The following is a 26,825-nucleotide window of genomic DNA, read 5'->3' as shown; positions in this document are numbered from 1 at the left end:
TCAGAGTAACAGCAGCACAGCCTCAGGATAACAGCAGCACAGCCTCAGAGTAACAGCAGCGCACAGCCTCAGGGTAACAGCAGCACAGCCTCAGAGTAACAGCAGCACAGCCTCAGGGTAACAGCAGCACAGCCTCAGAGTAACAGCAGCACAGCCTCAGGGTAACAGCAGCACAGCCTCAGGGTGACAGCAGCACAGCCTCAGAGTAACAGCAGCACAGCCTCAGAGTAACAGCAGCACAGCCTCAGGGTAACAGCAGCACAGCCTCAGAGTAACAGCAGCACAGCCTCAGGGTAACAGCAGCACAGCCTCAGGGTGACGGCAGCACAGCCTCAGAGTAACAGCAGCACAGCCTCAGGGTAACAGCAGCACAGCCTCAGGATAACAGCAGCACAGCCTCAGAGTAACAGCAGCACAGCCTCAGGGTAACAGCAGCACAGCCTCAGGGTAACAACAGCACAGCCTCAGGGTAACAGCAGCACAGCCTCAGGGTGACGGCAGCACAGCCTCAGAGTAACAGCAGCACAGCCTCAGGGTAACAGCAGCACAGCCTCAGAATAACAGCAGCACAGCCTCAGGGTGATGGCAGCACAGCCTCAGAGTAACAGCAGCACAGCCTCAGGGTAACAGCAGCACAGCCTCAGGGTAACAGCAGCACAGCCTCAGAGTAACAGCAGCACAGCCTCAGGGTAACAGCAGCACAGCCTCAGGGTAACAGCAGCACATCCTCAGAATAACAGCAGCACAGCCTCAGGGTAACAGCAGCACAGCCTCAGGGTAACAGCAGCACAGCCTCAGGGTGACGGCAGCACAGCCTCAGGGTAACAGCAGCACAGCCTCAGGGTAACAGCAGCACAGCCTCAGGGTAACAGCAGCACAGCCTCAGGGTAACAGCAGCACAGCCTCAGGGTAACGGCAGCACAGCCTCAGGGTGACGGCAGCACAGCCTCAGAGTAACAGCAGCACAGCCTCAGGGTGACAGCAGCACAGCCTCAGGATAACAGCAGCACAGCCTCAGGGTAACAGCAGCACAGCCTCAGGGTAACAGCAGCACAGCCTCAGAGTAACAGCAGCACAGCCTCAGAGTAACAGCAGCACAGCCTCAGGATAACAGCAGCACAGCCTCAGGGTAACAGCAGCACAGCCTCAGGGTAACAGCAGCACAGCCTCAGGGTAACAGCAGCACAGCCTCAGGGTGACGGCAGCACAGCCTCAGAGTAACAGCAGCACAGCCTCAGGGTAACAGCAGCACAGCCTCAGGGTGACGGCAGCACAGCCTCAGAGTAACAGCAGCACAGCCTCAGAATAACAGCAGCACAGCCTCAGGGTGACGGCAGCACAGCCTCAGAGTAACAGCAGCACAGCCTCAGGGTGACGGCAGCACAGCCTCAGGGTAACAGCAGCACAGCCTCAGGGTAACAGCAGCACAGCCTCAGAGTAACAGCAGCACAGCCTCAGAGTAACAGCAGCACCGCCTCAGGATAACAGCAGCACAGCCTCAGGGTAACAGCAGCACAGCCTCAGGGTAACAGCAGCACAGCCTCAGGATAACGGCAGCACAGCCTCAGGATAACGGCAGCACAGCCTCAGAGTAACAGCAGCACAGCCTCAGGGTAACAGCAGCACAGCCTCAGAGTAACAGCAGCACAGCCTCAGGATAACGGCAGCACAGCCTCAGAATAACAGCAGCACAGCCTCAGGGTAACAGCAGCACAGCCTCAGAGTAACAGCAGCACAGCCTCAGGGTAACAGCCGCACAGCCTCAGGGTAACAGCAGCACAGCCTCAGGGTAACAGCAGCACAGCCTCAGGATAACAGCAGCACAGCCTCAGGGTGACAGCAGCACAGCCTCAGAGTAACAGCAGCACAGCCTCAGGGTAACAGCAGCACAGCCTCAGAGTAACAACTGCACAGCCTCAGGGTAACAGCAGCACAGCCTCAGAGTAACAACAGCACAGCCTCAGGGTAACAGCAGCACAGCCTCAGGGTAACAGCAGCACAGCCTCAGAGTAACAGCAGGACAGCCTCAGGGTGACGGCAGCACAGCCTCAGAGTAACAGCAGCACAGCCTCAGGGTGACGGCAGCACAGCCTCAGAGTAACAGCAGCACAGCCTCAGAGTAACAGCAGCACAGCCTCCGGGTAACAGCAGCACAGCCTCAGAGTAACAGCAGCACAGCCTCAGGGTAACAGCAGCACAGCCTCAGGGTAACAGCAGCACAGCCTCAGAGTAACAGCAGCACAGCCTCAGGGTAACAGCAGCACAGCCTCAGAGTAACAACAGCACAGCCTCAGGGTAACAGCAGCACAGCCTCAGGGTGACGGCAGCACAGCCTCAGAGTAACAGCAGCACAGCCTCAGGGTAACAGCAGCACAGCCTCAGAGTAACAACAGCACAGCCTCAGGGTAACAGCAGCACAGCCTCAGGATAACAGCAGCACAGCCTCAGGGTAACAGCAGCACAGCCTCAGGATAACAGCAGCACAGCCTCAGGGTGACGGCAGCACAGCCTCAGAGTAACAGCAGCACAGCCTCAGGGTAACAGCAGCACAGCCTCAGAGTAACAACAGCACAGCCTCAGGGTAACAGCAGCACAGCCTCAGAGTAACAACAGCACAGCCTCAGGGTAACAGCAGCACAGCCTCAGAGTAACAGCAGCACAGCCTCAGGGTAACAGCAGCACAGCCTCAGAGTAACAACAGCACAGCCTCAGGGTAACAGCAGCACAGCCTCAGAGTAACAGCAGCACAGCCTCAGGGTAACAGCCGCACAGCCTCAGGGTGACGGCAGCACAGCCTCAGAGTAACAGCAGCACAGCCTCAGGGTGACGGCAGCACAGCCTCAGAGTAACAGCAGCACAGCCTCAGGGTAACAGCCGCACAGCCTCAGGGTAACAGCAGCACAGCCTCAGGGTGACGGCAGCACAGCCTCAGAGTAACAACAGCACAGCCTCAGGGTAACAGCAGCACAGCCTCAGGGTGACGGCAGCACAGCCTCAGAGTAACAGCAGCACAGCCTCAGAGTAACAGCAGCACAGCCTCAGAGTAACAGCAGCACATCCTCAGAGTAACAGCAGCACAGCCTCAGGGTAACGGCAGCACAGTCTCAGGGTAACAGCAGCACAGCCTCAGGGTAACAGCAGCACAGCCTCAGAGTAACAGCAGCACAGCCTCAGAGTAACAGCAGCACATCCTCAGAGTAACAGCAGCACAGCCTCAGAGTAACAGCAGCACAGCCTCAGGGTAACAGCAGCACAGCCTCAGGGTAACAGCAGCACAGCCTCAGAGTAACAGCAGCACAGCCTCAGGATAACAGCAGCACAGCCTCAGGGTAACAGCAGCACAGCCTCAGGGTAACAGCAGCACAGCCTCAGGATAACAGCAGCACAGCCTCAGAGTAACAGCAGCACAGCCTCAGGATAACAGCAGCACAGCCTCAGGGTGACGGCAGCACAGCCTCAGAGTAACAGCAGCACAGCCTCCGGGTAACAGCAGCACAGCCTCAGAGTAACAGCAGCACAGCCTCAGGGTAACAGCAGCACAGCCTCAGGGTAACAGCAGCACAGCCTCAGAGTAACAGCAGCACAGCCTCAGGGTAACAGCAGCACAGCCTCAGAGTAACAACAGCACAGCCTCAGGGTAACAGCAGCACAGCCTCAGGGTAACAGCAGCACAGCCTCAGGATAACAGCAGCACAGCCTCAGGGTGACGGCAGCACAGCCTCAGAGTAACAGCAGCACAGCCTCAGGGTAACAGCAGCACAGCCTCAGAGTAACAACAGCACAGCCTCAGGGTAACAGCAGCACAGCCTCAGGATAACAGCAGCACAGCCTCAGGGTGACGGCAGCACAGCCTCAGAGTAACAGCAGCACAGCCTCAGGGTAACAGCAGCACAGCCTCAGAGTAACAACAGCACAGCCTCAGGGTAACAGCAGCACAGCCTCAGAGTAACAACAGCACAGCCTCAGGGTAACAGCAGCACAGCCTCAGAGTAACAGCAGCACAGCCTCAGGGTAACAGCAGCACAGCCTCAGAGTAACAACAGCACAGCCTCAGGGTAACAGCAGCACAGCCTCAGAGTAACAACAGCACAGCCTCAGGGTAACAGCAGCACAGCCTCAGAGTAACAGCAGCACAGCCTCAGGGTAACAGCCGCACAGCCTCAGAGTAACAGCAGCACAGCCTCAGGGTGACGGCAGCACAGCCTCAGAGTAACAGCAGCACAGCCTCAGGGTAACAGCCGCACAGCCTCAGGGTAACAGCAGCACAGCCTCAGGGTGACGGCAGCACAGCCTCAGAGTAACAACAGCACAGCCTCAGGGTAACAGCAGCACAGCCTCAGGGTGACGGCAGCACAGCCTCAGAGTAACAGCAGCACAGCCTCAGAGTAACAGCAGCACATCCTCAGAGTAACAGCAGCACAGCCTCAGGGTAACAGCAGCACAGCCTCAGGGTGACGGCAGCACAGTCTCAGGGTAACAGCAGCACAGCCTCAGGGTAACAGCAGCACAGCCTCAGAGTAACAGCAGCAATGCCTCAGAGTAACAGCAGCACATCCTCAGAGTAACAGCGGCACAGCCTCAGAGTAACAGCAGCACAGCCTCAGGGTAACAGCAGCACAGCCTCAGGGTAACAGCAGCACAGCCTCAGAGTAACAGCAGCACAGCCTCAGGATAACAGCAGCACAGCCTCAGGGTAACAGCAGCACAGCCTCAGAGTAACAGCAGCACAGCCTCAGGATAACAGCAGCACAGCCTCAGGGTGACAGCAGCACATCCTCAGAGTAACAGCAGCACAGCCTCAGGGTAACAGCAGCACAGCCTCAGGATAACAGCAGCACAGCCTCAGAGTAACAGCAGCACAGCCTCAGGATAACAGCAGCACAGCCTCAGGGTAACAGCAGCACAGCCTCAGAGTAACAGCAGCACAGCCTCAGGATAACAGCAGCACAGCCTCAGAGTAACAGCAGCACAGCCTCAGGGTAACAGCAGCACAGCCTCAGAGTAACAGCAGCACAGCCTCAGGGTAACAGCAGCACAGCCTCAGAGTAACAGCAGCACAGCCTCAGGGTAACAGCCGCACAGCCTCAGAGTAACAGCAGCACAGCCTCAGGGTGACGGCAGCACAGCCTCAGAGTAACAGCAGCACAGCCTCAGGGTGACAGCAGCACAGCCTCAGGGTAACAGCAGCACAGCCTCAGAGTAACAGCAGCACAGCCTCAGAGTAACAGCAGCACAGCCTCAGGGTAACAGCAGCACAGCCTCAGAGTAACAGCAGCACAGCCTCAGGGTAACAGCCGCACAGCCTCAGGGTAACAGCAGCACAGCCTCAGGGTTACAGCAGCACAGCCTCAGGATAACAGCAGCACAGCCTCAGAGTAACAGCAGCACAGCCTCAGGGTAACAGCAGCACAGCCTCAGGATAACAGCAGCACAGCCTCAGGGTAACAGCAGCACAGCCTCAGGATAACAGCAGCACAGCCTCAGGGTGACGGCAGCACAGCCTCAGAGTAACAGCAGCACAGCCTCAGGGTAACAGCAGCACAGCCTCAGAGTAACAACAGCACAGCCTCAGGGTAACAGCAGCACAGCCTCAGAGTAACAACAGCACAGCCTCAGGGTAACAGCAGCACAGCCTCAGAGTAACAGCAGCACAGCCTCAGGGTAACAGCAGCACAGCCTCAGAGTAACAACAGCACAGCCTCAGGGTAACAGCAGCACAGCCTCAGAGTAACAGCAGCACAGCCTCAGGGTAACAGCCGCACAGCCTCAGAGTAACAGCAGCACAGCCTCAGGGTGACGGCAGCACAGCCTCAGAGTAACAGCAGCACAGCCTCAGGGTAACAGCCGCACAGCCTCAGGGTAACAGCAGCACAGCCTCAGGGTGACGGCAGCACAGCCTCAGAGTAACAACAGCACAGCCTCAGGGTAACAGCAGCACAGCCTCAGGGTAACAGCAGCACAGCCTCAGGGTGACGGCAGCACAGCCTCAGAGTAACAGCAGCACAGCCTCAGAGTAACAGCAGCACAGCCTCAGAGTAACAGCAGCACATCCTCAGAGTAACAGCAGCACAGCCTCAGGGTAACAGCAGCACAGCCTCAGGGTAACAGCAGCACAGCCTCAGAGTAACAGCAGCACAGCCTCAGGATAACAGCAGCACAGCCTCAGGGTAACAGCAGCACAGCCTCAGGGTAACAGCAGCACAGCCTCAGGATAACAGCAGCACAGCCTCAGAGTAACAGCAGCACAGCCTCAGGATAACAGCAGCACAGCCTCAGGGTGACGGCAGCACAGCCTCAGAGTAACAGCAGCACAGCCTCCGGGTAACAGCAGCACAGCCTCAGAGTAACAGCAGCACAGCCTCAGGGTAACAGCAGCACAGCCTCAGGGTAACAGCAGCACAGCCTCAGAGTAACAGCAGCACAGCCTCAGGGTAACAGCAGCACAGCCTCAGAGTAACAACAGCACAGCCTCAGGGTAACAGCAGCACAGCCTCAGGGTAACAGCAGCACAGCCTCAGGATAACAGCAGCACAGCCTCAGGGTAACAGCAGCACAGCCTCAGAGTAACAACAGCACAGCCTCAGAGTAACAACAGCACAGCCTCAGGGTAACAGCAGCACAGCCTCAGGGTAACAGCAGCACAGCCTCAGGGTAACAGCAGCACAGCCTCAGAGTAACAACAGCACAGCCTCAGGGTAACAGCAGCACAGCCTCAGGATAACAGCAGCACAGCCTCAGGGTGACGGCAGCACAGCCTCAGAGTAACAGCAGCACAGCCTCAGGGTAACAGCAGCACAGCCTCAGAGTAACAACAGCACAGCCTCAGGGTAACAGCAGCACAGCCTCAGAGTAACAACAGCACAGCCTCAGGGTAACAGCAGCACAGCCTCAGAGTAACAGCAGCACAGCCTCAGGGTAACAGCAGCACAGCCTCAGGGTAACAGCAGCACAGCCTCAGAGTAACAACAGCACAGCCTCAGGGTAACAGCAGCACAGCCTCAGAGTAACAGCAGCACAGCCTCAGGGTAACAGCCGCACAGCCTCAGAGTAACAGCAGCACAGCCTCAGGGTGACGGCAGCACAGCCTCAGAGTAACAGCAGCACAGCCTCAGAGTAACAGCAGCACAGCCTCAGAGTAACAGCAGCACATCCTCAGAGTAACAGCGGCACAGCCTCAGAGTAACAGCAGCACAGCCTCAGGGTAACAGCAGCACAGCCTCAGAGTAACAGCAGCACAGCCTCAGGATAACAGCAGCACAGCCTCAGGGTAACAGCAGCACAGCCTCAGGGTAACAGCAGCACAGCCTCAGAGTAACAGCAGCACAGCCTCAGGATAACAGCAGCACAGCCTCAGGGTGACAGCAGCACATCCTCAGAGTAACAGCAGCACAGCCTCAGGGTAACAGCAGCACAGCCTCAGGATAACAGCAGCACAGCCTCAGAGTAACAGCAGCACAGCCTCAGGATAACAGCAGCACAGCCTCAGGGTAACAGCAGCACAGCCTCAGAGTAACAGCAGCACAGCCTCAGGGTAACAGCAGCACAGCCTCAGAGTAACAGCAGCACAGCCTCAGGGTGACGGCAGCACAGCCTCAGAGTAACAGCAGCACAGCCTCAGGGTAACAGCAGCACAGCCTCAGGATAACAGCAGCACAGCCTCAGGGTAACAGCAGCACAGCCTCAGAGTAACAGCAGCACAGCCTCAGGGTGACGGCAGCACAGCCTCAGAGTAACAGCAGCACAGCCTCAGGGTGACGGCAGCACAGCCTCAGAGTAACAGCAGCACAGCCTCAGGGTAACAGCAGCACAGCCTCAGGGTAACAGCCGCACAGCCTCAGAGTAACAGCAGCACAGCCTCAGGGTGACGGCAGCACAGCCTCAGAGTAACAGCAGCACAGCCTCAGGGTAACAGCCGCACAGCCTCAGGGTAACAGCAGCACAGCCTCAGGGTGACGGCAGCACAGCCTCAGAGTAACAACAGCACAGCCTCAGGGTAACAGCAGCACAGCCTCAGGGTGACGGCAGCACAGCCTCAGAGTAACAGCAGCACAGCCTCAGGGTGACGGCAGCACAGCCTCAGAGTAACAGCAGCACAGCCTCAGGGTGACGGCAGCACAGCCTCAGGGTGACGGCAGCACAGCCTCAGGGTGACGGCAGCACAGCCTCAGGGTAACAGCAGCACAGCCTCAGGGTAACAGCAGCACATCCTCAGAGTAACAGCAGCACATCCTCAGGATAACAGCAGCACAGCCTCAGAGTAACAGCAGCACAGCCTCAGGATAACAGCAGCACAGCCTCAGAGTAACAGCAGCACATCCTCAGGGTAACAGCAGCACAGCCTCAGGGTGACGGCAGCACAGCCTCAGGGTAACAGCAGCACAGCCTCAGGGTAACAGCAGCACAGCCTCAGAGTAACAGCAGCACAGCCTCAGGATAACAGCAGCACAGCCTCAGGGTAACAGCAGCACAGCCTCAGGGTAACAGCAGCACAGCCTCAGGATAACAGCAGCACAGCCTCAGAGTAACAGCAGCACAGCCTCAGGATAACAGCAGCACAGCCTCAGGGTGACAGCAGCACATCCTCAGAGTAACAGCAGCACAGCCTCAGGGTAACAGCAGCACAGCCTCAGGATAACAGCAGCACAGCCTCAGAGTAACAACAGCACAGCCTCAGGGTAACAGCAGCACAGCCTCAGAGTAACAGCAGCACATCCTCAGAGTAACAGCAGCACAGCCTCAGAGTAACAGCAGCACAGCCTCAGGGTAACAGCAGCACAGCCTCAGAGTAACAGCAGCACATCCTCAGAGTAACAGCAGCACAGCCTCAGGGTGACGGCAGCACAGCCTCAGAGTAACAGCAGCACAGCCTCAGAGTAACAGCAGCACAGCCTCAGGGTAACAGCAGCACAGCCTCAGGGTGACGGCAGCACAGCCTCAGGGTAACAACAGCACAGCCTCAGGGTAACAGCAGCACAGCCTCAGAGTAACAGCAGCACATCCTCAGAGTAACAGCAGCACAGCCTCAGAGTAACAGCAGCACAGCCTCAGGGTAACAGCAGCACAGCCTCAGGATGACAGCAGCACAGCCTCAGGGTGACGGCAGCACAGCCTCAGAGTAACAGCAGCACAGCCTCAGGGTAACAGCAGCACAGCCTCAGGGTAACAGCAGCACAGCCTCAGGGTAACAGCAGCACAGCCTCAGGGTAACAGCAGCACAGCCTCAGGGTAACAGCAGCACAGCCTCAGAGTAACAGCAGCACAGCCTCAGGGTAACAGCAGCACAGCCTCAGAGTAACAGCAGCACAGCCTCAGGGTAACAGCAGCACAGCCTCAGGGTAACAGCAGCACAGCCTCAGAGTAACAGCAGCACAGCCTCAGGATAACAGCAGCACAGCCTCAGGGTAACAGCAGCACAGCCTCAGAGTAACAGCAGCACAGCCTCAGAGTAACAGCAGCACAGCCTCAGGGCGACAGCAGCACAGCCTCAGAGTAACAGCAGCACAGCCTCAGGGCGACAGCAGCACAGACTCAGAGTAACAGCAGCACAGCCTCAGGGCGACAGCAGCACAGACTCAGGGTAACAGCAGCACAGCCTCAGGGTAACAGCAGCACAGCCTCAGGGTAACAGCAGCACAGCCTCAGGATAACAGCAGCACAGCCTCAGAGTAACAGCAGCACAGCCTCAGGGTAACAGCAGCACAGCCTCAGAGTAACAGCAGCACAGCCTCAGGGTAACAGCAGCACAGCCTCAGAGTAACAGCAGCACAGCCTCAGGGTAACAGCAGCACAGCCTCAGGGTAACAGCAGCACAGCCTCAGAGTAACAGCAGCACAGCCTCAGGGTAACAGCAGCACAGCCTCAGGGTAACAGCAGCACAGCCTCAGGGTAACAGCAGCACAGCCTCAGAGTAACAGCAGCACAGCCTCAGAGTAACAGCAGCACAGCCTCAGGGCGACAGCAGCACAGCCTCAGAGTAACAGCAGCACAGCCTCAGGGTAACAGCAGCACAGCCTCAGGATAACAGCAGCACAGCCTCAGAGTAACAGCAGCACAGCCTCAGGGCGACAGCAGCACAGACTCAGGGTAACAGCAGCACAGCCTCAGGGTAACAGCAGCACAGCCTCAGGGTAACAGCAGCACAGCCTCAGGATAACAGCAGCACAGCCTCAGAGTAACAGCAGCACAGCCTCAGGGTAACAGCAGCACAGCCTCAGGATAACAGCAGCACAGCCTCAGAGTAACAGCAGCACAGCCTCAGGATAACGGCAGCACAGCCTCAGAATAACAGCAGCACAGCCTCAGGGTAACAGCAGCACAGCCTCAGAGTAACAGCAGCACAGCCTCAGGGTAACAGCAGCACAGCCTCAGAGTAACAGCAGCACAGCCTCAGGGTAACAGCAGCACAGCCTCAGAGTAACAACAGCACAGCCTCAGGGTGACGGCAGCACAGCCTCAGAGTAACAGCAGCACAGCCTCAGAGTAACAGCAGCACAGCCTCAGGGTGACGGCAGCGCAGCCTCAGAGTAACAGCAGCACAGCCTCAGGGTGACGGCAGCACAGCCTCAGAGTAACAGCAGCACAGCCTCAGGGTGACGGCAGCGCAGCCTCAGAGTAACAGCAGCACAGCCTCAGAGTAACAGCAGCACAGCCTCAGGGTAACAGCAGCACAGCCTCAGAGTAACAGCAGCACAGCCTCAGGGTAACAGCAGCACAGCCTCAGGGTAACAGCAGCACAGCCTCAGGGTGACGGCAGCACAGCCTCAGAGTAACAGCAGCACAGCCTCAGGGTAACAGCAGCACAGTCTCAGAGTAACAACAGCACAGCCTCAGGGTAACAGCAGCACAGCCTCAGGATAACAGCAGCACAGCCTCAGGGTAGCAGCAGCACAGCCTCAGGATAACAGCAGCACAGCCTCAGGGTTACAGCAGCACAGCCTCAGAGTAACAGCAGCACAGCCTCAGGGTAACAGCCGCACAGCCTCAGGGTAACAGCAGCACAGCCTCAGGGTGACGGCAGCACAGCCTCAGAGTAACAACAGCACAGCCTCAGGGTAACAGCAGCACAGCCTCAGGGTGACGGCAGCACAGCCTCAGAGTAACAGCAGCACAGCCTCAGAGTAACAGCAGCACAGCCTCAGAGTAACAGCAGCACAGCCTCAGGGTAACAGCAGCACAGCCTCAGGGTAACAGCAGCACAGCCTCAGAGTAACAGCAGCACAGCCTCAGGATAACAGCAGCACAGCCTCAGAGTAACAGCAGCACAGCCTCAGGGTAACAGCAGCACAGCCTCAGGATAACAGCAGCACAGCCTCAGGGTAACAGCAGCACAGCCTCAGAGTAACAGCAGCACAGCCTCAGGGTGACAGCAGCACAGCCTCAGGGTAACAGCAGCACAGCCTCAGGGTAACAACAGCACAGCCTCAGGGTAACAGCAGCACAGCCTCAGAGTAACAGCAGCACATCCTCAGAGTAACAGCAGCACAGCCTCAGGGTAACAGCAGCACAGCCTCAGGGTAACAGCAGCACAGCCTCAGAGTAACAGCAGCACAGCCTCAGGGTAACAGCAGCACAGCCTCAGGGTAACAGCAGCACAGCCTCAGGGTAACAGCAGCACAGCCTCAGGGTAACAGCAGCACAGCCTCAGGATAACAGCAGCACAGCCTCAGGGTAACAGCAGCACAGCCTCAGGGTAACAGCAGCACAGCCTCAGGGTAACAGCAGCACAGCCTCAGGGTAACAGCAGCACAGCCTCAGGGTGACGGCAGCACAGCCTCAGAGTAACAACAGCACAGCCTCAGGGTCACAGCAGCACAGCCTCAGAGTAACAGCAGCACAGCCTCAGAGTAACAGCAGCACATCCTCAGAGTAACAGCAGCACAGCCTCAGGGTAACAGCAGCACAGCCTCAGGGTAACAGCAGCACAGCCTCAGGGTAACAGCAGCACAGCCTCAGGATAACAGCAGCACAGCCTCAGGGTAACAGCAGCACAGCCTCAGGGTAACAGCAGCACAGCCTCAGAGTAACAGCAGCACAGCCTCAGGGTGACGGCAGCACAGCCTCAGGGTAACAGCAGCACAGCCTCAGAGTAACAACAGCACAGCCTCAGAGTAACAGCAGCACAGCCTCAGGGTAACAGCAGCACAGCCTCAGGGTAACAGCAGCACAGCCTCAGGATAACAGCAGCACAGCCTCAGGGTAACAGCAGCACAGCCTCAGGGTAACAGCAGCACAGCCTCAGGGTAACAGCAGCACAGCCTCAGGGTAACAGCAGCACAGCCTCAGGGTGACGGCAGCACAGCCTCAGAGTAACAACAGCACAGCCTCAGGGTCACAGCAGCACAGCCTCAGAGTAACAGCAGCACAGCCTCAGGGTAACAGCAGCACAGCCTCAGAGTAACAGCAGCACAGCCTCAGGGTGACGGCAGCACAGCCTCAGGGTAACAGCAGCACAGCCTCAGGGTGACGGCAGCACAGCCTCAGGGTAACAGCAGCACAGCCTCAGGGTAACAGCAGCACAGCCTCAGGGTGACAGCAGCACAGCCTCAGGGTAACAGCAGCACAGCCTCAGTGTGACGGCAGCACAGCCTCAGGGTAACAGCAGCACAGCCTCAGGGTGACGGCAGCACAGCCTCAGGGTAACAGCAGCACAGCCTCAGAGTAACAGCAGCACAGCCTCAGGGTAACAGCAGCACAGCCTCAGGGTAACAGCAGCACAGCCTCAGGGTAACAGCAGCACAGCCTCAGAGTAACAACAGCACAGCCTCAGGGTAACAGCAGCACAGCCTCAGAGTAACAACAGCACAGCCTCAGGGTCACAGCAGCACAGCCTCAGAGTAACAGCAGCACAGCCTCAGGGTAACAGCAGCACAGCCTCAGAGTAACAGCAGCACAGCCTCAGGGTGACGGCAGCACAGCCTCAGGGTAACAGCAGCACAGCCTCAGGGTGACGGCAGCACAGCCTCAGGGTAACAGCAGCACAGCCTCAGGGTAACAGCAGCACAGCCTCAGGGTGACAGCAGCACAGCCTCAGGGTAACAGCAGCACAGCCTCAGTGTGACGGCAGCACAGCCTCAGGGTAACAGCAGCACAGCCTCAGGGTGACGGCAGCACAGCCTCAGGGTAACAGCAGCACAGCCTCAGAGTAACAGCAGCACAGCCTCAGGGTAACAGCAGCACAGCCTCAGGGTAACAGCAGCACAGCCTCAGGGTAACAGCAGCACAGCCTCAGAGTAACAACAGCACAACCTCAAGATAACAGCAGCACAGCCTCAGGGTATCAGCTGCACAGCCTCAGGGTGACAGCAGCACAGCCTCAGAGTAACAGCAGCACAGCCTCAAAGTTACAGCAGCACAGCCTCAGAGTAACAGCAGCACAGCCTCAGAGTAACAACAGCACAGCCTCAGGGTAACAGCAGCACAGCCTCAGGGTAACAGCAGCACAGCCTCAGGGTAACAGCAGCACAGCCTCAGAGTGACAGCAGCACAGCCTCAGAGTAACAGCAGCACAGCCTCAGGGTAACAGCAGCACAGCCTCAGAGTAACAGCAGCACAGCCTATGGGTAAGGGGCCGATCATTTAGGAATGAGATGAGGAATTACTTCATTCAGAGAGTTGTGAATCTTTGGAATTCCCTGCCCCATAGAATTGGGATGCTCCCATCATAGCAGGCCCAATGGGCCTTGTAGACGTCAACTGCTGCTGTTTCTTGTGTTGTAGTGAAAACCTTCACCAGCTACTTCACAGAGATAAAAAGGAAAATAGCCACGGAGCCAAACAAGAGATTAGGTAGGCAGACCAAAAGTTTTAGTTCGAGGTAGATTTTATGGAGGGTGTTAAAGAAGGAAAGACAGGCGAATAAATTTGCTTAAGGAGAGCTGTAATGGGAGAAGTAGGAAGCTGAAAGCTTTGGACAATTTGAAGTTTATTTTTATACATTTAGAGTAACCAATTTTTTTTTCCAATTGAGGGTCAATCCACCTAACCTGCACATCTTTGGGTTGTGGGGGGGTGGGGGTGAGGCCCAGGCAGACACGGGGAGAATGTACAAACTCCACACGGACGGTGACCTGGAGTCGGGATCGAACCCGGGTCCTCAGTGCCGTGAGGCGGCAGTGCTAACCACTGCGCCGCTGTGCCGCCCCTTTCACAGAAGAATTTTAGATGCTCCGGACAATTTGAAGCAAATGATGTTGGAGGTTGGCAGGCCAGTCAGGCACACAGGAGTTTCACGGTCACAGAGCTCTGAATGAGGATTTAGCAGCTGATCGGCTGAGGCAGGGCTGGATGTCGGTTATGTTCCAGAAGTAGAACCTGGCCGTCTCTGTGAGGAGTGAGAAGGTCAGCTGGGGTTCATCTGAGGCACTGAGACTGCCGTTCTGGTTCAGCCTGTGATAAAACCAGTAGAGTAATGGAATTGGTGTCAAGTGGAGTTTATGGCATTCGGTTTCCCCAATGTTTAACTGAAATAAATTGCAACTCATTGAAGACTAGATGTTGGCTAGCACAGAGGGAGGGGAGGTATCCAAAGGGATGGAGCTGGATGCCATCAGCATACGTGTTGAAGTTCTGGATAATGTTGCTGGAGGCATCAGGCCGATGCAGAGGTGGGGTGGGGTACAAGAATAGATGCTTGGGCAAAGGGGTTTCCAGTGTGACTGGACAGTGGGGAAGAGAAGCCATTCCTTCAGATTCTCTTGCTACAATTAGCTCGGTAAGAATAGAATCCAGTGAGGGCAGCCCTCCCAGCTGGAAAGCAGAGGCGTATGGTTTGATTGAGTGCAGAGGGGACAAGGTGGGGATATTGTGCCACAGTTACAGAGAATGTCGTTTCTGACTTTAGTTAGGGCTGGTTGAATTCAATTGAGTGCAGGATAGGTGGACGTCTGGTAAACAAAGAGCTGTGAAAGGTATTGGAGAGAATTCAATCCCATGATTGTCTATGTTTTCAATACAGCGTGTTTGATGAGGAGTGGAGGGTTACTGGAGAACGGTACTCTGGTCTGTTTTACCTGTTGGCATTAAATGGAGCATCAGTTTCAAACCAAATAAATAAATATAAAACGGAATAAGTAAGAGGCAGCTTCTGCAGGAGGGAACACGAGAGAATGGTTGGTGGATTTACATTTCAATAATTACAGGTTTCAGCTTTCTAGATTTGTTGATCTCAATATGTGACAAATCATTTCTTTTTGTTCCAAAAATCGCTCTCTTCTGCTGATTCTTAAGTTAGTTACATCATTGGTAATAATTAGGCAGAATGATTACATTACTGTTTCTGACGCCAGGTTTATTTGCCTGCTCCTAAAACCGCTCGCAGAAAGCTTAATTTGAGACAATTGACTTGATTGCCCAAGCTGGCTTTGCTGGCACTGCAGGAACGTGACGTTATCAGAGGTATGATGTCTTTCAAATGAGATATTGGATCGAGGCTCCATCTCTTTGCTCGTGGGATGGACAAATTTCTGTCACACTATTCTGACTTAACGTTTATCTCTCAACTGACAACACCAAAACCGACTGGTCGTGTTTGGCATTTCCAGTTCTCGTAAAAGGTTACTGGTCTGAAATGTTAACTCTGTAGATATGTTGACTATCTCCAGCATTTTCTGTTTTATTTCAGATTTCCAGCATATGCTCCTGTAGATATTTAATTCTTTGCCGTCATGAGGCCTTTACATTTTGTAATCTTTTATTGTCACAAATAGGCTTACATTAACACTGCACTGAAGTTACTGTGAAAAGCCCCTAGTCACCACATTCCGGTCCCTGTTCGGGTCCACGGAGAGAGAATGCAGAATGTCCAAATTACCTAACAAGCGCGCCTTTCGGGACTTGTGGGAGGAAACCGGAGCACCCGGAGGAAACCCACGCAGACACTGGGAGAACGTGCAGACTCCACACACACATTGACCCAAGCCAGGAATCGAACCTGGGACCCTGGCGCTGTGAAGCAACAGTGCTCATCACAGTGCTACCTTGCCGCCCATAATGCAGATTGGTCGCTAGATTCGCCTACAAAACAACAGTCGCTACACCTCCGAAGTAATTTATTGGTTGCATTTTGGTACCAATGCACTGTAAACCAGTATTTGTTCCGTAACGTTGTGGAGTACGTTTCCTGTTTGACACCTTTAATTCATTACTTCAAATTAATCCTAATTCAAAAACAACCAGTACTTTACCCTGGAGTTGTACAGCACAAACACTCTTGTTTGGAGGAGCAAAATCCAATATTTAACTGAGTATTTTCAACACCTGATGACCTTCAATGAAATTAAGATTTAAAAATGATAGAAGGGAGAGGAGCAATGGGGTAGCTTTGGTGAGTGAATTCAGAACAAGGGGCAGCAATCTTAAAATTCGAGCTAAATCATTTAGGAATGGAAGCACTTTTATACAAACAAAATAGTGGAGGTCAGGAGCATTTTTCTTCTAAAAGGCTGTGGTTTCAAGGCTGAGATCCATCAATTTTTATTTTGGTAACGAGGGGGAAAACTGCAACTGTTCAGATTCACGAAACATAGAATAACCTGGCGTACTGTCAGTTTCCGATCTTGGTATCTGTTGTTGAGCGACAGCCATTTCTGTCGGTAGGGTCAGTCGCCCAGGACAGTTTGTCAGACTTTTAAGAATGGTTGTGGCAGAGGACAACTCGTCTCCTGCTCACTTCCTCACCCTGGGAAGGTGCACGGGGGAAAGCTTCAAGTGAAAGGAATTTTTTTTAAAAATTCGATTGTTGAATGAAATAATTGTGCAGCCAAAACACATCCAGCACTGAGAAAGTTAAATAATCAGCTTGAACATACGGAGGAAGCAAACACCTTCCGATCCGTGTTCATACAGATGATTACTGTGAAACTCTGGCAGCTCCCAGCTCATCAAGATTTTAGTTTCCTGTATGTGTGATTGTATTAAGATGACGTATTCATCAACAAACACTTCAATGTTAACCACAAATACTTAATTCAGACCCATTGTGGATGCTTATTTCAGTGAGTCAGAATTCTGCTCTTGAAATATAGAATAAATCTAGGAGTGAAGTATTAGACTGCCAAGATCTCAGCCCTCCTCCAATTCTGGACTCTTTGTGCATGCCACAATTTCTACTCCATCCAATCCCATCTCCTACCGCATCCAATCGCATTATATTGAAGATGGCCGATCAGCTTTGGAAAATGGGTTAGTATCAACAGAAACCAAACAGAATAGCTTCACCCTTGCACGTTTTAAGTTTCTTATAGCTTATACAGGACTTGAAATCAGGCAGGTAGTGCAGTAACACCATGACAAACGTGGGACGAAAGGTAGAGGTGTAAACTGGGCATCGGCATATAAATAGAAATTATTTGCAGATTGTGTTGGCAAGGGACAGCAACAACGTGGTATATTTATATAGCGCCTTTAGCAAAACATCTCGAGGTACATCTCAGCAACATCATCGAACAAACTTGACACTGGACCACTTAAGGGGATATTAAGTCAGACGCCTGATCAAAGAGCGTTAAGAAACATCCTAAAGGAGGGGAGAGATGCAGAGAAGTTTAGAGAGGGAATTCAGAGCTTAGGGCAGAAGTCCCTGACGGCACAGCCACCAACGGTGAAGCAAGTAACACCGGGATGCTCAGGAGGGCAACTTGCAGTTAAGAGATCGAAGAGGAAGATGATTGGATTGGATTTGCTTATTGTCACGTGTACCGAGGTACAGTGAAAAGTATATTTCTGCGAGCAGCTCAACAGATCATTAAGTACATGGGAAGAAAAGGGAATAAATTGAAATACGTAATAGGGCAACACAAGGTACACAATGTAACTACCTAAGCACCGGCATCGGATGAAGCATACAGGGGTGTAGTATTAATGAGGTCAATCCATAAGAGAGTCGTTTAGGAGTCTGGTAACAGCGGGGAAGAAGCTGTTTTTGAATCTGTTCGTGCGTGTTCTCAGACTCCTGTATCTCCTGCCCGATGGAAAAAGAAGATGGAAGATGAATACGAAAATAGGTGGATGGGCATGTTGAGATGAGGATATTGTGATCCAGCAACGGGATATAGATAGATTGGGTGACTGGGCAAAATCCTGGCAAATGGAGTTTAATGTGGGGAAGTGTGAGGTCATGCACCTCGGCCAGAGGAATTGAAAGGCAGATTATCGAAATGGCGAGAGACTGCAGGTAAGTGAAGTACAGAGGGATCTAGGTGTTCTAGTGCATGAATCACAAAAAGCAGGTCCAACAAGTAGTTAAGAAGGCGAACAGCATTTTGCCTTTATTGCAAAGGGGTTGGAGTTTAAAAATAGAGAGGTTTTGTTGCAATTGTACAAGGCATTGTTAAGCCCTCACCTGGAATACTGTGCACAGTTTTGGTCCCCTACCTAAAAAAGGAAATAGTAACATTAGAGGCAGCCCAAAGGAGATTCACCGGGCTAATTACTGGGATGAGAGGATTATTCTATCAAGAGAGACTGAATAGTCTGGGACTGTATTCCTTGGAGTGCTATCTTGGACCATTCTTATTCAAACATATAAGATCCTGCGGGGGCTTGGCAATGTAGACGGTGAGATGTTTTCACTTGTGGGAGAGTATCGAACAAGGGGTCTTACTGCAAGATAAAGTGCCGGTCATTTAACACTGAAGTGCGTAGAAGGAGGCTGGATCTTTAGAAATATTTAAAGTGGAGGTGGATAAATATTTGATAGATCTAGGATTAGAGAGATATGTGGAAATAGCATAGGAAAGGAGTTGAGGCTGGCATAGATCAGCCATGATTGTGTTAAATGACAGGGCAGGCTTGGTGCTCCTATTTTTTGTGTTGTGTGGATAGAACCAGGGGCACAATAGAATACGAAAGGACTGCACTCAAACTGGAGGGGGGCATGAGAGAACATGGAAGAGGGATGGTGGGAGAGGATGGGATAGTCTTTTGTACCTCAGGGAATAGAGAGGGTGAGGGGAAATAGCCAAGATAGCATTGGTAACTGTGAAAGTTACAATGCCAAGCTTGGCTTTTAATGAATTGTGGAAGAAGACAAGACAAAGAATTGAGACCCATAGTAGGAGCGACTTGGAATGAGAGTTAACGCAGTCAGTCCTGATTTCCAACATAGAGGCCAATAACGGTGCCTCTATCTGCATCCCTTCTTCCCATCAGAGAGATCAGCCAACTCAGCCCAAACACCGAAGATAGCCAACACATTTGATGACTATGTTCAGATGTACATTTTCCGAGAAAAACACTTCACATGCTGATATTTTGGTAATACATCTGTTCTCTCTCAGGGTTGTTCATCTTTTTTTACATCATCTAAATAGTGCAGATGGAAATCTGAAATGAACACACAAGGATGACTTTTCGTCAGAACTTGGAGTGTTATAAACCTGAAGTGTTTATTCCATTTTTCTCTCCACAGGCACTACCTGACCGACTGAATTATCATAGAATTTACAGTGCAGAAGGAGGCCATTCGGCCCATCGAGCCTGCACCGGCCCTTGGAAAGAGCAACCTACCCATGTCCACACCTTCACCCTATCCCAGTAACCCCACCCAACACTAAGGGCAATTTTGGACACTAAGGGCAATTTATCATGGCCAATCCACCTAACCTGCACATCTTTGGACTGTGGGAGGAAACCGGAGCACCCGGAGAAAACCCACGCACACACGGGGAGGATGTGCAGACTCCGCACAGACAGTGACCCAAGCCGGAATCGAACCTGGGACCCTGGAGCTGTGAAGCAATTGTGCTATCCACAATGCTACCGTGCTGCCCGTAATACCTGTAACATTCTCATGTATTTATTTCAGCTCTCTTGCTCCTTATTGTTTCTTTTATGGCATCGAGGATGAATGATAAATTTGCTGAGCTAACTCCATGTTAGTGGATGTTAGCACCATGTTAACTCCATGGGGCGGCACAGTGGTTAGCACTGCTGCCTCACAGCGCCAGGGACCTGGGTTCGATTCCAATCTTGGGTGACTGTATGTCTGTGTGGAGTTTGCACTTTCTCCCCGTGTCTGCGTGGGTTTCCTCCGGGTGCTCTGGTTTCTTTTCACAGTCCAAAAATGTGCAGCTTAAATGGATTGGCCGTGCCAAATTGCCCCTTGGTGCCAAAAGGTTAGGTGGGGATACAGAGCTGGAGCAGGGATTGGGCCTAGATTGAGTGCTCTTTTGAAGGGTCGGCGCAGATTCGATGGGCCGAATGGCCTCCTGCACTGTCGGGCTTCTATGTTATTAAAGGAATATCTCTTGTTACTGTGCTTAGTGATTTTTATTCTCCTCCCTAATGCAGGAGTGTATCCCATACCCCTGCTGCAATGGGAGACATGATATATCAGCACCGTAATGTGGGGCCACCTTCACCTGGATCAGCACCACACCATGCCTCTCATCAGTGAAATCATACTCAACACTTCGAGCTATTCTCCAATACCACTGCTGCCCACATCAGTTGCAATCACAGGTTGAAAGTTAGGAGAATCACAAGTGTTGAGTGACATTTTTTTTTGCCTACCGTGGGGGCACACGGGCCGTTTGTATGTCTGCTGGCAAAGAAAGACTCCAATTTATGTACTGCCATTCACAAGCTCTGAACACCCCAAAACACATTGCAACCAATAAAATCATCTTTTAAGTGTTGTAGGAAGTACAGCAACCAACGTGCATGCAGCAGTATCCCACAAGATAAATTATAGAATTTACAGTGCAGAAGGAGGCCATTCGGCCCATCGAGTCTGCACCAGCCCTTGGGAAGAGCACCCTACCCAAGCCCACACCTCCACCCTATCCCTGTAAAACAATAACCCCTACCTAACCTTTTTGGACACTAAGTGTAATTTAGCATGGCCAATCTACCTAACCTGCACATCTTTGGACTGTGGGAGGAAACCGGAGCACCCGGAGGAAACCCACGCAGACACGGGGAGAACGTGCAGACTCCGCGCAGACAGTGACCCAAGCCGGGAATCGAACCTTAGAACCTGGAGCTGTGAAGCAACTGTGCTACCGTGCTGCCCCTGATGACCTGATCTGTTTTAGTGATGTTGATTGAGTGATAAATATTGACCAAGACATTGGGAAGACCGCCAGTACATTTTTTGAAGTAATACCATCGGATCTTTTACATCCACCTTAGAGGGTATTCGGGGTCCTCGTTTTAATGTCTAACCTGATAGGTGGCATCTCTGACAGTGCAGCATTCCCTCAGGCCTGCAAAGGGAATGTCAGCCTAGATTTTTGTGCTTGGGTTTCTGGAGTGGGGACTTGAACCCTCAACCATCTCATTCCGACGCTCCGTGAATAAAACCCAAAGTGAATAGAACCTCTTCTCATGGAATCTCGGCCAAAACCAAACAAATGAAAATTCAGCTTTATGAAGAGCCTGAGACGGCGTACCTTTCAGGGATGGTGATTTTACTTGTGCTTGAAGTTGACACCATTAAACCTATTTTTCCCAGAAAACACGCGTGAACCAAAATGAAGCTGATTTAAATGGAACAGTAAAAGCAGAGTAAAGTGAGTAGAAAATATTTAATCATGAGCCTGACTGGAAGATGTTCCAAGTGACTAGAATGTCAATTCACAGAACATCAAACTGCACCAACATCTCCAATTCACTGACATGCAGTACTGGGTAAAGAGCTGGCTTTTAAAGCAGGCCAGCAGCACGGTTCAATTCCCGTACCAGCCTCCCCGAACAGGCACCGGAATGTGGCGACTAGGGGCTTTTCACAGTAACTCCATTTGAAGCCTACTTGTGACAAGCGATTTTCATTTCATTTCATTTCAAAATAACATAAATGAAAGAATATCTTTTTTGTTTTGTTCTTTCCTGGTATTGCTGACTCCGGCAAGGCTATGATACCACTGCTGGATGGGTGGGCTATATTTCTGATCTTTTACAGGGTGGGGATAATTGCACAGGTGAAGCCTATGATTTTAGGCTTTTCCACCTAACCTGCACATCTTTGGACTGTGGGAGGAAACCGGAGGAAACCCACGCAGACACGGGGAGAATGTGCAAACTCCACACAGACAGTCACCTGAGGTTGGAATTAAACCCTGGTCCCTGGCGCTGAGGCAGCAGTGCTCACCACTGTGCCGCCCGTGATGACCCCACAGATGTTACAGATCCTATTATTACAGGGTGAGCTACGATTACAGTGCTTGGTTGTAGAGTGTTGCAGGCGGGTTATGATTCCACAGCTATTGGAGGCTCTCTTGTGCTTCACCCGTGTGACTCTAAGCCAGGGTTTTTCTAACTTGGGGGTTTGGGCAGGCGTCGGGAGGGTCACGGAGCAATCGGCTACTGTGTTCCCGGTTTCAGGAGGAGCGTCCAGCGGCTGCGACTGACTTTTAGGTTGAGAATGCCGGCCGTGACTGCCAGCAGCCGCAGCATCTTGCCTTGCTCCATCCGATTGGTATCCAGATTATTCAATGGAGGATTATCTATCCTAACGTCACATCCGGCGTCCCATTGTTCAGCTGAACAACAGGAGGAGGCTGGGGTGATGCTGCAACTCTGGGCCGGTGAAGGACACAGAGAGAGGCGAGTGAAGTTTGTGCGAGGGGTGAGAATGGTGGGTCAGCATCAGTTCACTGGCTTCCACAAGTACTTCAATGCCTACACCATCACAGGGAAGCTACATATTCAGTGATTGCAGCAATTTGTTTGTTCTTCAAACTGAAATCCAAGATGAAAGCACCAGCAGCAATCACAGAAACTAAGTGATGTGTGGTTCTCCTCTGGGGCAGGGCAAGTGGAATTTAAGGACCAACACGTGAAACCTGTGTGAATGTTTGAAACCTCTGCAATCGTGTCACTGTAATGGTGTATTATATGTTAGCAATCTTCATAAATAAAACTCACGAGACTCCATGTGCTGCATTTTTTTTTAAAATGAGAGAATGCCATCCACATGCATGCTCCCTCAGGCGGACCTGGCAATGCACAGGCCCAGTGCCCAGAGGGGCAGACTGCCCACCTGACGCCAGCGCGCTGTCCGAGGACCAAATTTCTTTTTGAAAACAGCAGAGTCCTCCCACCAGAAGCAGCAGCAGAGAGCAGGCAATGCGCCTATACACTGACGTCACGTGATCCATGCTTTGGCCGCAAAATCACAGAGAGATTCCTCCATTTTGTCACTGCCAGCAAGTAAGCAACAGGAGTGTGTGAGGAACTGAAGATGGATCAGTTTGTAATAAGGAAGAGAGGGTCAGAGACACAAACAGGCCAAAATCTGACGATTGAATCTGCTGGAGAGAGCTTCTCAGGAGATTCCACGGTAGGAAAAAGCAGTGCTGGTGTGAGCTGCAGGGCCTCTGATGAAGAACTCATTAAGAAGAAGCTGAAATTGGAAACAGCAGTATAAAGACGATTTTGTGAGGTACGGGTTTATTAATTGTGTCAATGCAAATCAGGATGCAATGCCCATGTGTGTTATATGCAGGGAAGTACTGGCAAATTAAAGATTAAAATCCTCAAAACTTCAAAGGCATTTGAAGATTAAGCATGGCAAGCTAGAGGACAAACATCTGATTTTTTTCAAAGGATGCAGCGAGAATTTAAATCAGCTCCTGAAATCCTCAGCAGAAATGTAACACTGAAAACAAGTGAGATCGTGAGGACCAAGCAGGCTTGCCTGTCGCATTAAAGGTAAGCAAAAATGGTGGTTCGCGAAATTCGGGTGACGAGGGTCGGCCAGCGTGCAGCCTAAAGGATGGCCGGTTCGTAAAAATGGGTGCCGGGCAAAAATGTTTGAAAAACATTGCTCTGAGCAATTCTTGACATGACAGCTAAAATCCTCATGTGTGTGCAGTTTCCAGCTGGAGTCTAGGTGCATTGATCAGGAACCCCAATCGTTCCTGATCTAAATCCATCCTGTAACCCAGGCCCACTGCAACCAATCATCATAACTCTATGGCCACCTAGCTGGGCTTAGCTAACTCAACAGTGCAGAGAGCCAAACTGAGACCTACTTGGTGTGTGTGAATTGGTGCTAAACTGGGTGGTGCATTTATCATTGACCACAGCAGCGCATTTTTGCAAGTGCAGCATTATATCTGTAATTGTTTTTTTATTCTGTACTGCGTAAAATAAAACATCACGGCAGAGAGGTTTAGTAAATCCTTTCCGACTTTGTCATGGTTGAAGATTAAAGCTCTCTCCATTCTGTACCTTCCCTAACCTCAGAGGAGCCTCACCTACTCTGCCATTTGTAACATCTCCATTTCCCAAACGCCTCACTGAGTGAAACAAACAAGTTTTTTGTACTACAGGAACTACATTCGTGCAGTCAGTCCCCATTTAAAGTTGTTCAGTTTTAAGTTGTTTTAATTTAGAATTGTCTTCTTTAATGGGGCTAGTATTCATGTTTAAAGTTATGGATTCTCATTAACGTTGTTTCTCATTGGATGTGACAGTGTCACGCGACCCAATCTGCGCCACTAGCATTCCCCAACCCTACCATTCATCGACTCTCTCACTTATGTCCCTCCCGCTTGTCAGCCCTCACACTTACTGCCTCTACTCTCAACTCAAAGTTGCTCTCGTTCTGTTTGTTGCCTTTCGCTGCTCTGCTCCCAAGCCCTTGATCACAGTGAGGGACCGGGAGAGGGAAGCAGCTACTGGGAAAGTAGGGTAGCGCGATCAGCAGTGAGCAAGAAAAGCAAGCAATAGGAGAGACAGTGAGCGGGAGGTATGTGGAAAGAGTTAGCATTTTTCTTTATTTTTTCTTTATTTTATTTTAAAAGTTAATTCATTTACATATACAGTAATTCAGCAATGAGGCCGGCATGGTGGCGCAGTGGTTAGCCCTGCTGCCTCACGGCGCCGAGGATCCAGGTTCGATCCCGGCCCCGGGTCACTTTCTGTGTGGAGTTTGCACAATCTTCCTGTATCTGCATGGGTCTCACCCCCACAACCCAAAAGATGTGCAGGGTAGGTGGATTGGCCACACTAAATTGCCCCTTAATTGGGAAAAAATGTATAAAAGAAAAATAGTAATTTAGCAATAGACAATATATAAACTTGCAGGGTATGTTATTTCTGACCGTAAGGGTCCTACAGAACCTAACTAAAGCTTTTACATTGGTTGCAATGGGGAAATCTGTTTCGTTTAACATTGTTTCATTTAAAGTTGTTAATTTCATGCAGGACCCCAAGGGCGATCATCAAGAGGAGACTTTTAACCCATCAGTCTGGGCTGGAAACAATAGCAGGTCCCAAGGCAACTGAGACGATTCATTCCAACACCTCGTCCACAGCTTTATTAATGAAGCCCCCCACTATAAGATATTGTTCCCACATCATTATCAATCTCAAAATACTTGTTTTCACCTCTCTCCACCCGAACTGTGCACTCTTACCTGGCCCTGCACTCAGCTCTTTCATTGTGGTCTATTTTTAATTTTCCGGATACTTCTCTATTATTACTGGCTGAGCTTCAGCCATCATCTCTCTACACTGAAGTTCTCCCTAAACTGCCTTGCCTTGCTGGCCTTCGATCCTAAAACTTTGCTCATCTCCCTGACCGTCTGCTGCTTCGTTCAGTGCTTTTTGTGAGATTTGTTAACCCAAATTGGCTGCCTCGTTTTCTCCATTGCATCACCTCAAAATTCATTAGGGTGCTTTTAGACGTCCTCGGGTCACGGAAGGCACTAAAAAAATGCAAGCTTTTTCTTTACCTGCAAAGAACTTTAGAACATTTTGTAGCATTGAAGATTCTTTTCAGTGTAAGCTGTTTTTGTGCACCGTGGTGCAATCATTCACATCAGCCACACAAAAAATTGCATGCAACATCGGACCGACGAGAAGTGAAAATAAACTCCTTCCAACAAAGCTGCTGAAATTCGTTCCTGATATAATGACACTGTCCCATTGAGACAAACACAATGTGCAGGTTGTAATGTTAGCAGAATTGCCGGATTACATTACCTACCAAACTGGGCACTGTTTAATTTGTTGATAGAAAATGTTGACTCTACTTCAATAATCTGTTGATTGAAGCTCAACTAGTTAGCTTCAGATTTTTAACCCTTTACACTCTAAATTGTTCCAGTGAGATCATGTTCTGTTGATTTAATTGAAAGGTCAGTGAGATTGATAAATATTTTGATGTTTTTTTTTAAAAACAGGTAACATTTAGGTTGCATAACCAGAGCAGTGGTGCAGTAGTCATGGAGTCCTAGATATTTACATCATGGAAACAGGCCCTTCGGCCCAGCTTGTCCATGCCGCCCAGTTTCTGTCACTAAGCTAGTCCCACTTGATCTCCCACGGTTGTGCCAAAATCTTCCAATGGTGCAGTACTCGAGCTCCAGTCAGAATTCTGTATGCACTGGTCAAAATGCTCTAAAAGCACCATTGGAAAAACTGTAGAAAAGAGTAACAGCAAGAGGGGTGAGCTATGAGAGAGGTTTAAGATGGAAGGTTAACAGGCACCCCCATTGAGTTGTATAAAGCAGTATTTGGCTGGTGGTTAATATTGACCCTACCATAAAAATCTGATGCATGAAGGTGAGCCAGAACATTTGTTGTCAGCCACTTGAATACAGGTAAACCAGTTCTGGAAAGAAACCGTCTTTCCTCGAAGAGGGACAAACATTTAGAATGTTCTACCAAGGATAGTGATGGAATCAACACAACAATGGGAAGTTGAAGATACTGCTGGATGCTCTGTTGAATTGAAATAATATAGAGACATTCTCATTGTGCCCAAATGGCCTTCTCTTCCACTGGATTTATCACATTCTTTTCCCAAAAAAATGATAAACTTCCTTAGGTTTTCTTTTTTATGGCTAAGTGCAACTTCCAGCGTGGTGTTGAACTGT

At 51.3% G+C, this 26,825-nt stretch overlaps 1 protein-coding gene across 2 annotated transcripts in view; it reads left to right on the top strand.

The window, feature by feature from the left end:
* ttc7b (tetratricopeptide repeat domain 7B) overlaps positions 1–26,825 on the top strand; it is a 378,370-nt gene that overhangs the window by 271,661 nt on the left and 79,884 nt on the right. The window lies entirely within an intron of this gene.

This window comes from Scyliorhinus torazame, chromosome 2 (assembly GCF_047496885.1).
Source record: "Scyliorhinus torazame isolate Kashiwa2021f chromosome 2, sScyTor2.1, whole genome shotgun sequence".
NCBI lineage: Eukaryota > Metazoa > Chordata > Chondrichthyes > Carcharhiniformes > Scyliorhinidae > Scyliorhinus > Scyliorhinus torazame.
Note: the sequence above shows the minus strand (reverse complement) of the source record. Positions and strands in the feature narration are given on the sequence as shown.